General features: G+C 40.5%; 1 pseudogene; it reads right to left on the reverse strand.

Annotated features, from left to right (window-relative positions):
• Nucleotides 1-6,186: 6,186 nt before the first annotated feature.
• LOC138164540 (actin, cytoplasmic 1-like) lies at nucleotides 6,187-8,298 on the reverse strand (annotated as a pseudogene).
• Between the last annotated feature and the right edge of the window lie 1,849 nt (nucleotides 8,299-10,147).

Raw genomic sequence — 10,147 nt, forward strand, 5'->3', positions numbered from 1 at the left:
TTTTCCAGGTCAGTGGTTTTTCCCATGAGATATTTCACATTGCCTCCTATTCTTTCATTTGTTTGGATCTGTTTAGCAGCATCTTGATTTCTCATAAAGTCATTGGCTTCTATTTGCTCCAATCTAATTCTGAAGCAATGATTTTCCTCAGTGAGCTTTTGAGATTCTTTTTCCATCTGGCAAATTTGGCTTTTTAAGGCATTCTTCTCCTCATTGCCTTTTTGAGCCTCTTTTGCCAATTTGAGTTAGTCTGTTTTTTTAAGGTGTGATTTTCCTCAGTCAGGCTGTTGACTCTCATTTCATAATTTTCTTGCATTGTTCTCATTTCTCTTCCCAATTTTTCCTCCCCTTCTCTTATCTGCTTCTTAAGGTCCTCTCTGGCCTGTAACCAGCTCGTATTTTCTTTGGAAGCTTTTGGTGCAGGAGTTCTGACTTTACTGTCTTCCTCCTGTTCCATGCTTTTCTCCTTTTTGTCCCCAAAGTAGGAGTCTCATGTTAGAATCTTCTGTCTGCTTTGTTTCCTTTGCCTGGTCATGTCGTCCCTCAGTCACTTGACCCCTGGGCTTTTTGCCACAGTAGGGCTATGCCACCAGACAGGGGAGCTTTTGTCCCAAATGCTGGGGTTTTCTCAGCTGCCTGAGTTATTAGATGGGTGCCCTCTCTGAGGTCTCCACACACTCTGGCAAGCTGGACACACACACCAGGACCTCCACCCTGGACTGCAATCCAGATCCAAGAAGGTTAAAGCAAGAGCAATTATCTTTTAGACTGGTGCTTGGTCCCCCTACACTCTGCAGGCCAGGAGCTGAAGCTTCCACGTGGAGCTGGCTGACTCTCCCACCTACTGGAACCCAAAGTGAAGACTGCACTGACCTCTCACTTTGTCCTTCGCATCTAAGTGTTGATAATTCTGGAAATGGCCACAGCTGCTGCTGATCTGGAATCCCTCTGGCCAGAGGCTGGTCAGGCCCAACCTGGGGCTAAAGCCTCAGCATGGGGCTGGGCTCAGCTCCCAGAGCACTGCGCTGGCCAATTCCTGCCGGGCTGTCCTCAGCAGGAGGTTAGCTTCTCTGTATCATTTTGTGGGTTCTGCAGCTCCAAAGTTTGTTTAGAGTCCCCTTTTTACATGGATTGTGGAAGGTGGAAGCCAGAGCTGCAGGAAGGTCCTGCTTCTGTTCCGCCATATTGACTCCGCCCCCTCCTGACTGCCACATTTTAGGAAGGATGTTCATAAGCTGGAAAATGTCTATAGGAATTTGACCAGCATGGTAAAGTGCCTTGAGATTGTGCCTTATAAAGAACGGTTGAAGAAATGGGGGTTGGTTGGTTAAGAGAAGAGAAGATGAAAGAAGAATGTGATTGTTTTTTTTTTCCTATTTGAAGCTGTCATATAGAAAAGGGACTAGTCTGACTCTTCTTTGTCTCATTGGCCTGAGAGGGAAGAACTAGGAGGAATGGAAGAAAGTTTCAGAGAGTTAGATTTAGATTTGATATGCAGTTATGTTTCCTAATAGCTGTTCCCTTCCCCAAATGGCTGCCTTGGTGAGGAGTGGGTTTGTTCTCTGTAGACATCTTCAAACAAATGCTGAATTTGTGGTCATTTGTTAAGATTGTTGTAGAAGAGATCTTTGAATAGTTATGTTTGGATTAAAAGACTTCTAAGTCTCGTTTAGCATTAGGATTTTGTGATTCAGCTTATTTCCCCCCAATGCCATATCTGTAATTCTCCATGCTGCCATCTAGTGAACAGTGTTGTTTTTGACTGACCATTTGGTTTTTAACATGTACAACTTTGTCTGTTGAAGATCTCTGGGTAAAATTGTTCTTAATGGGGGTGAACTTTTTTGTCCTTCTAAACATATAAAAACAGTATTTGAGCTGAAGAAAATAGCATTGAGACCAAGATGTTGTTGTTATTTGTTTTAATATTATTTCTGGACTATACTTTTTTGGTATAAGGAACTTCCAGTAAGGAAATATCTTCTTTCAGTGCATTGCCACAACTGTTTTGTAACTTATAACCTTGGTTTCCCAGATATGGTGAGAAACAGTGGATGAGAGGTGAGTGATTTAGCCACGCTCACTCATTTGGTATACATCAGAGGGACTTGAACTAAGTCTGACTCTTTATCCACAGTGCCAACCTGCTTCTAAGACTGAGTTATACAGTAGTTTGTTTGAATCATGTTTAAGTATGTTTGCTCACTTTGTTCACTTTTTAATCTCTCCTCTATAATTACAATATTTCTTTTTTTTCCTTCTCCTCTCCCTGATCTGTAATGAAGGCGTGCAGACATTTGTGCATGCACTTATATATACACGAAGGCAGAAAAACATCTGTGCAGAGACTTGGTAGGAAGTTACACCCACCTGCATGTGACTCCCTTATTGCTTCACTCCAAGCTGCTCCCTATCTCTCCAGACCTGGAAACCTCCCTGCCCTTCTGAATCTATAGATAGTCCAGTTATTTGTACACTGGCTAAAGTATATGGTATTGTTCTGAGAAATCCTGAAAGCTTTTGCTAGCCATCCAATAACATCAAACATCATTGCTCGAATGTTCAACATTTCTTCTAATTAATGATGTGAAATGTAAAAAAAATACCTTTCTTGAGTTTCTCAAAGATGGCAATAATGAATCTCTGAAAGAATAGCCAAGGGACTAGGGCTAATTAAAATGCAGCAGGATGTAGAAGTAAAGGTAGCAGCAGCTCCCCATGTATGCCATGTCTCCAGCAATCAGCAGTCCCCAGTTTACCCACACTAATTGACAGGAGATGCAGTGCTACCGAGAGTGCACACAGCCAACGTTAATGGAGTCAGCACACGCTGCTCTTCCTGCCTGATTCGTCTCATTATCGACCTTGAACTGGCCAAGGTCAGAGGCTGGGGCTGCTTTCATCACAATGACAGGTGTCTGAGGTTCCTCTCTTTGTAGTTTCATAATTTGGCAGTTGTCTTATCCTGTACATGAATTAGTGATCTGATGCTTGAGATATGGTGGGGGTGGTGGAAAGAATATGTCAGCTCTGCACAGGGCTTGAGTCTCTCAATGTCTGTATTATCAACAGTGCTTACACACAGGTTTAAAGCAGCATTTCTCTTCTCCTGCTCTCCCCCCGCCCCGCCCCGGCCCTGGCCCTTTCCACTCCTACAACTACTGTGGTAAACACGAGTCTGGACAAAATACTTTCCTTGGAATCAATAAAAGTAGTATTTTCCCAGAAATCTGGTAACTGGAGAGCCAACTGACAACTAAATTATTAGAATCCACGAGTCAGTTTCTTTCTGCCAGGCTGACAATGACATCTGACATGCCTTCTGGTGTGGGTGCATTGATAATGACCATTCTCTGAGGATACTTGAAATCATTCCATCAGTCACATTCACTGAGCAACTCACTAGGTGCTGTGCACTGGACATAAGGCAATGGGCTAATAGAAACCAGAACATGGGAAACGCAGCCTAAAAGACTGGTGGTACCAGTGACATAAAATTTATATGTGAGGAAAAGACTAAGAGTATTTGAAAAGGGACATATGAATAAGTTCATAATATTGTTGTATAAATAGAATTCACAAGCAAAACATACCATTAAATTAAATATCAAAATAAAGAACATTTACAAAGCTAAGAATGAATACAAGTTGAGTAAATAAATATAGAGGGGATACAAAGGGTACAAGTAGACAGAATGGGGTTGAAATAACCAGAAAAGTCTTTGGACAATGCCGTTTTTGAAATTGATTTTGAAGGAGGGGAGAAACATACATATCAGTAGAGAGGAGGAAAGAAGACATTCATTCCAGATGGAAATAATGATTGTGCGCAAAGGCACAGAATAGGAATGAGCAAATTATATCCATGGGTAATGTAGAAAAAAGTAAACCTATCTCAAATCCTTGCTATGTGGAGGAGATAATCGGAGCTCCAAGTGCTTTACATACATTATCTTCCTTGAGTCTCATAAGCCCCTCTGGGTTTGTAGTGTGAGGATTATTATCCCCACTTTATAAGAGACTCAGATGGGTTAAGTGGTTTGTGGAAGGTCACAAAGCTGGTACATGATGGATGAACCAATGCTTTAACACAAGTCTTCAGTATTCTCATTACATAGCTCTATGTTTGGGATCCACTAACTTTGGTTGATCCTTGGCAATTACCATACCCTTTGATCATTATCTGTCAAGTCTTGTCAGAGTGCTTGACCTTGAAAGGCAGCTGAGATGTAATCAGATGGCCACAGGTCTTCCAAGTAGGGATTTCTTTCAGTGAAATTGGATTCATAGAGTGCTGTCTCTGGAGCTTAGAAGAGCAGGAAGAGAGATCTCAATTACTCCTGTGCTGTTGTATTGCCACCCATGATAAAGATGGCTGAGAGTGGTCTTCTGGGCTTGGACAGGGTGTGAAAGAAGCAGGTATATGCAAGGTTTGAATAATGTTCTTTTTAATGGCTGCCTTTTTCTCCTTCCTCTAGCAATCATCACTAGCACTGTCCAGTTAAAGTTGTCTATATAGAGGCAGAATGAAGTAGAAAATTGAAGCCATCATCATGATAATTCAAGAGAGAAAAAAGTTTCTGAAGGGGTAAAATAAAGTTTTCATATTTGCCTGAATTATTCAGACTGACTGACTGCATTGATCAGTTCACAGTATAATTGCTCAACTCTCCAATCCATTTTGCTTAAATGGGAAGGGTTTGCTTTTAGTTTTTCACAGCCAAAGTGAGATGTATGGGTGAAGTAATTTTTCAGATTATATAGACAGGTGTCCCTTTCCCTCCAACCTCAATCACCAAATTAACTGGATAAATGTCTACAGGTAATATGAACCAATTGAATTCAAGAGCACCTATGTGGGACAAAATGAATGAAACATTCACTTTCTTTTGGATTCCTGTTGGTGTTCATAAAGCTACTCAACAAGGGCATTTGATGGACATGCTGTCTTTCTGTTGAAACACCTGGGTGACATTATCTTCCTTAATAATATGACTAATTTTGTTGAACATACCACACTTTACATATCCATCTGTTATCTGTAAGTGAAACAAAGCTCTGTGATTTTCACCTTACATTTAATGAAACATTAACAAAGTTCCATTTAGCAGGGGAAATAGAATACATAAGTTCAGAAGAAATAAAAAGTGGATAAGTACAAGTAAGAGTTAGGTAAATCAAGGATGGTTTCCTGGACAAATAGATAATCCCTTTTAATGAATGTTATTGATAACATTAACTTTTCAAAAGAGATTTAGGCTGGATTACCTCTGAGGACACTGCCAACTCTGTAGCTCTGTGATTTTAGGCATTAAAGGGAGCCCTGGGGCACACTCATATGCTCTGGGTTTCATCAAGTGTGCAGTGAATGGGTATGGAGCTATACATTTTTACAAGGCTCTCATAAATTGTTTTGAGTTTATATTCCTAATCCCATAAACAAGTACAAGACCCCCAACTCTTGCAGTGTGCTGCTGTTCTTCATGGCAAAGAATGATACTTGGGCCATAAGCAAAAAAAATGAGAGCCATTGCTTTACACTTATTCCATAATATCATCATTGCTTTGAGCATACCGGGATCTCTTTCTTTGCTATGGTCTATATTAAATCTTCAATATGAGCATTTACACCTTGGAAATGAGCTATTGCTACAAATCAGGGTTTGATTCACTGTTTTTTGATTATCTAGACCTCCATCTTCCTAACTCCAGTCCTAGTATACTATAAAATGTGCCACAATACTTCTGCTATATGATAAAACTTTTTTTAAGAGGCAATGATCATAACGAAATGAAATAAATTTTCCTCCATGGTGTCTGTTTCTTTTTTTAAAATAAGCTTTATTGATGTATTTTTTTCATCGTCATAGTTTCCCTCACTATCCTTACCCCTCTTCCTCTCAGAGTTATCATTCATAATTTTTGAAAAAAGAGAAATAAAAGAGAAAAACAGCATATTTGAAAAAAAGTCTGAAAATATGTGCAATGCATAACACTTGTGGATATCCTACCTTTGAACTTTTTGTGTCTCTTCTTTCAAGTCATGTATGTTATTTATAATTTTGCATCATTGACTTTTGACTTTTTGTGTATTTGTGTTTTTTTCTGCTACAACATTGTAGTCATTGTGTCTACTGTATTCTTGGCTGTGCTTCCTTCACTCTGTATCAGTTTGTACAGATTTTTTCATGCTTCTCTGTATTTATCGCATACGTCAGTTCTTACAGCATAGTAAACACCACACTTCATGATTGAGTTGAAGGTAGTTTCATGGATTCCATAGGATTCCATACCTAAGAAAGATAGTTGGAAGAGAGCTTCTGGGCATCGAAAACTCTCGTTGCCAATGGTGATAACCTGACCATCAGGGAGCTCATAGCTCTTTTCCAGAGAGGAGCTGAATGCATCAGTGGGCATCTCCTGCTCAAAGTCTAGGGTGGCAGAATACAGTTTCTCCTTGATGTCACTCACGATTTCCCTCTCAACTGTGGTGGTGAAACTATACCTTCTCTCAGTCAGAATCTTCATGAGGTAGTCCGTCAGATCATGGCCAGCTAGATGCAGATGGAGGATGGCATGGGGAAGGGCATAACCTTCATAGATGGGCTCAGTGTGGGTCACACCATGTAAAGCCAAGCATGAGCAGCTTTCCAGAGGACTGATGCTGTGAACAACTTTTCAAGGTTCTGATTACACAGTATAGTGAACTCTCTATGTATTCAGTAACAAATCAGAGCAAAACATTCACAGAACACAAAGTACAGCATTCAGAATGTTATAACTTCACAACTTATCACTAAAATAGCCACATAGTTTTCACCAAAGTGGTCACATAGTTTTAAAAAAGATAACATTCATTTAGTCAGTTCTTCATTTAGTAAATCCTTATTTCAATCACCCTTAAGGAGGCAAGCCTCCTTAATTGACACAAAGTACAAAGGTCAAAGTCCTCTACACATGGGTGCAATCAAGTTACAATATCATCAGTCCCTACTCAGTACCCTCTTAAGGGGTAGTGGAAACTACAAAGGCCATCCACCCCTAGGTCACAAATAAGTTATAATCTCATCAGTCAGCATTAAATACCCAAGGAGAGGTCTTTTCATCTTGACTTGAGGCAGGCTCTCAGCTTCCATTGTTCCTCTTCCATGGTCCCAGCTCCTACCTGAATCCACCAAACTGTCACCTGGGTTCAAAGGTAGGCAGCTCCCAGTCCCTTGTCCAGCTCTCCATGCAGTTTCTGTTCCATATTGAAGCTCAGTGTCCAGTCCACATTAAGTCCTTCACAGTTTCTGTTCCTGGGAAGGCAATGCTTAACAAAGCCACAATAACATTCGAGCACATTAACAAAGCCACAACAACATTCATGCATATTGCTGGCATCCTCATCAATTCACTTTCTGCCTGTGGAATCAACATAGACCCAAAACAGACAGACAAAGTACCAGTACCACAGTGATGCTTCCTCTGGTGGCTCTGGCTGGCCCTTGGAAGTCTTTGGCAACTTGGGCTGGTTCTTGGAAACTTTCAGCAGAAGTTTTGGCTGGCTCTCAGAAGAAGCCTCACCGCCATAAGCTCTGTTCTCCAAATCAAAATCACTTTCTCCAGGCTGGGCCTCTCCTCCTCAGCCTCCACATGGCTTGCTCCAAGAAGTTCTGACTCTCCAGCTTGAGTTTTTCCTTATATAAGGTATTAGCTCCTCCCTGTTCTACCCCTTCCTATTACATTAGCAGCAGGGGTTCATACCTTCTGTTTCTTAACACAGGCTTGATATAATTAACTTGAAACTAAGTGCTAAGTACCTGTTAGCTTGCCAATACAAGGGGATCTTCAAATTCCATTACTATTACACACCATCACCAGAGTCTATCACAATACCAGTGGCATCACCAGAGGCATACAGGGCAGCACAGCCTGGATGGCAGCATATATGGATGGGGTATTGAAGGTCTCAAACATAATCTGAGTCATCTTTTCTCTGTTGGTTTTGGGGTTCAGGGGGCTTCTGTGAGCAGCACAGGGTGCTCTTTAGGGGCCACATGGAGTTCATTGTAGAAAGTATGATGCCAGATCTTCTCCATGTCATCTCAGTTGGTGACAATACCATGTTCAATGGGGTACTTCAGGGTCAGAATACCTCTCTTGCTCTGGTCCTCATCCCCCACATAGCTGTCTTTCTGGCCCATACCCATCATCACACCCTGATGTCTGGGGCACCCAACAATGTAAGGGAAGACAGCTTGAGGGGCATCATCAGCTGCCATTGTCAACAATGAGAGCAGCAATATCATCATCCATGGTGAACTTTGAAGTAGCAAGTTTAAACCCTTAAGAGAGAGAGGGGGTGGTATTGCACCTGGAGGCAGAGAGGAGGCAAGTACACGTGGGGTGGAAGAGCTCACAGCTAATGACAAGATCATTTAAATAAGCAAAAAGCTTTCTGAGATTAATCCTTTGATGAAAGTCTTATTTGGAAATACAGATTTTGATTTATATGTTTTTTTTAAATCAGTTCCATAAATTATAGTAACGTCTCATACATAGTGTGATTGTTTAGAAACAGATCATCAAGAAGAAGTAGAAAGTGATTGAGAAAATAGTTAGGAAAGTTGAGTTGGAGTTGTCTGGTGGAGAGTAAAAGAAATAAATTCATGAGCAAAAACTCAAGAAATTTTGACTATGGATCATCTGATCAGCTTGTCTTATTGGGGAGAGAGGTGGATTGTGGTAGGAAGGATACTAAGTGATGTAGTGAATGGATTGCTAGAGCTGGGAAGATGAGTTCAAATTCAGTCTCAGATTCTTACTGTATGTGTGACCCTGAGGAAATCAGTTAACTTCTGTCTGCCTGAGTGTCCTCATCTGAAAAATGGGTATAATAATAGTACCTACCTCCTCAGGTCTTTACTGTGAGGATAAAATGAGGTAATATTTACAAAGACCCTTGCAAATCTTAAAGTGCTATGCAAATGTTAACTGATTATTATTTATTTATTTGTCATTATTGTTGTTTTTATGGCAAGCCTAACTCTGGCATATCAGAATACTCAGTGTAAAATGGCAAAGCATAGCATGTTGCAATGAAGGAGCTCTTATTTTCTCCATTCACCAAAAGGAAATGTACTTTCTTCCCAAGGTCAGGTCAGGGCATATCCAAAGGATGAGTAATAATAGCTCTCTCTGAGCCTTCCGTCTTGGCACCTGTTAATAACCTTGCAAAGCTGATAATAAAATAATTCCAAAATAAATAAACAGTAGGTACATGAGTGCCCTTGGAGATCAGTAAATCTGAGAACACTGGCTGTCAGCACACAGCCTTGCTAGAAGCTGGCAGATAAAACTCCTACTTTGGAATGCTTTGATCCTTAAAGGAGGCTATTAGGGGCAAAGAAAGGGGATTTCCACACCTCTACAAAAGTGGCCACATCAGTATAGGCTAAGTGAAATGTATTATTGAGGCAGTAGTTAGAAAATTTAGGCCTTCAAATCTTGCTTTCAAAGTGAAAAAAAAGGATGTTTGCTTTGGGGAATTTTCTTCTCTTTCATTCTCTTTTGGGTCTTATTTGTGGGCATATTTTCAAAATTGCAACAGAGGTATTGATTCTTAGCTCTGAGATAAGAATCTTCTTAAATTTCCCTTGATCTCCCTTCTGGTCTCCTCAGTGTCTCTAGCATTGAGATATCCCTTCTGAAATCCAGCCTGAATACTTCTATCTGCTCTGGACCTGTCTTACTTAGCTTGTTACCTTCCTGGTACTTGCTATGACTTACAGGGATCATTTTCTTCTCCACCATTGAGGCTTACTCATCCTGTGGAGGGAATGCAGTACAATGAACCTTGGACCTGAAATCAAGAAGGCCTGAATTCTGAACTGGTTTCAGAGACTTGACTAGCTATGCAATGCTGGGCAATCAATTTAAACTGCTTTTCTCAGTTTCCTCAACTGTAAAATGGGGATATGAGTGTGGTTGTTGTGAGAATCAAATGAGATATTTATGAAGCACATAGCATATTGCCTGGCACATAGTAGATTCTATATAAATATTCCTTTTCTCTTGTCCCTCATTATAACTATTAATAACTGTCTTCTGAAGGTAACACCCCCAGTTTTTCTAAATCATTAGTGACTCTAATAAATCACAGGTG

The sequence above is a fragment of the Petaurus breviceps genome, unplaced genomic scaffold, assembly GCF_028583685.1.
Source record: "Petaurus breviceps papuanus isolate PSGF00001 unplaced genomic scaffold, PetGlider_PUasm1.0 190, whole genome shotgun sequence".
In the NCBI taxonomy this organism is placed as follows: Eukaryota; Metazoa; Chordata; class Mammalia; order Diprotodontia; family Petauridae; genus Petaurus; species Petaurus breviceps.